Below are 1,567 nucleotides of genomic sequence, written 5' to 3' on the forward strand. Positions count from 1 at the left end.
GCATGGATGTGGGCATGGCCACGAGCAAGGTCAGAGGTTGAGGAAGGAGAGGATGAAGTGTGCAGAGAATGTAACAGGATCAAACTGTGCTTTAGTGCATGATATTGCAGAATTGCAATCACAGAGGAGAGCGGGAGTGGCTGGCAAAAATTCAGAAAGTAGTGATGAGAGAGTGTGCAGTATGAAAGCAGCAGACAGATTTCCTACAGACTTAATCTCCAGACTTCAGCTGACCTTAAAGTCGGGGCTTCAAAAGGGCAGTGAGGGAGAGTGAGAGTGGAAGGCTTAGACTCGGGGCTGGAGACAAAGGGATGGAGGAAGCTGAATCTGTGTACGATTTCTGAACACAGATGTAACACATTTGTAGTTAATCTGTGTGGCTGCAGACTTACAGCTATGTTTGAAAATTATTTCAAACATGGTTACATCTTCAGAGCAGACAGAGATTTACTGCTGTGGCTGCACGGGTGGGGGGGAGGCGGGGGGGGGGGGGGGAGAGAGTGACCCTGCCCCAGCATAAGCCCAGCTTTTTTCCCTCTGCATCCTTCAGAAAGCCTCCTTGCAGAGCAGGTCCTCTAACAGGCCCTTTTCCTGACAAAGCATTAACAGTTTTCCTCGGCTGTGCACCAGTAACAATTGCTTTCAAACTCTGCTGTGGGAGATGAGAGTGGTTGACATCCACCGCTGGCCACAGGTCATTTTCCTAGTGCAGACCCATCTTTGGGGACCATTTAACGCCGTGTTTCAGCTTTCAGCCTTCAAGCTCTTCGTCTAACCCCTACCCCAGTGACTGGATTGCCTCTGCGCAGTGGGAGCTCAAAGCCCTCCACATAAAAGAAGCAGTCAGGTTCAGCTAGGTAATAACTCCCGGAGTGCAGGGGCAGCCTGTAAGGCAGGGCAATGGGGCACAGGAGGGACAGGCCCCATCGCCGGTGAGCTCCAGACCAAGCAGGCAAAGCAGCATGATTCGGAGCTCACAGGTGCCCGTCCGCTGGTGCCAGCTTGGAGGGATTGCTCAGAAGACAAGCCCTCCCTGATGGAGATTTCGTGCTACGTAGCCTCCCTGGGGAGCAGGGGGACCCCGGCCACTCCTCAGCTCCTGGGGGAGATGGAGAGGCTGGGTAACAAAGGGGATGGGAATGATATTGGGAAGCAGGGGGTGCGGGAAGCCCCCCCCCCCCGGAGATACAGGTGGGTCCGGGCAAGCCCACGAACATGGGCTCCCCCCAGGGAGTGCAACCCCACAGCTCAGCCCCACTAGCGCCTCCAGCACCCCGCGGCACGGCAGGGCATGGCGGTGCCCCACGGGGGTACAGCGGGGTCTCGGGAGGGACACGCGTGGAGCTGGGGGGGGGAAAGGAGGCAGGGGCTGAGGGACGGGGCGCCACGGAGGGGAGTGCAGAGAAGGGATGTGGGCGGGGGGGCATGGCTCGACACGGCACGGCTCGGCACGGACATTCAGGAGCCAACGGGGCGCAGGTGGGTACCCCCCGCCAGCTCGGCGCTACCTGCCGGGGCGGGGAGGCCGCTCCTCTTCCTCCCCCCCCCCCCCCCCCCCCCCCCCCCC

This window comes from Oxyura jamaicensis, chromosome 2 (assembly GCF_011077185.1).
Source record: "Oxyura jamaicensis isolate SHBP4307 breed ruddy duck chromosome 2, BPBGC_Ojam_1.0, whole genome shotgun sequence".
Lineage (NCBI taxonomy): Eukaryota > Metazoa > Chordata > Aves > Anseriformes > Anatidae > Oxyura > Oxyura jamaicensis.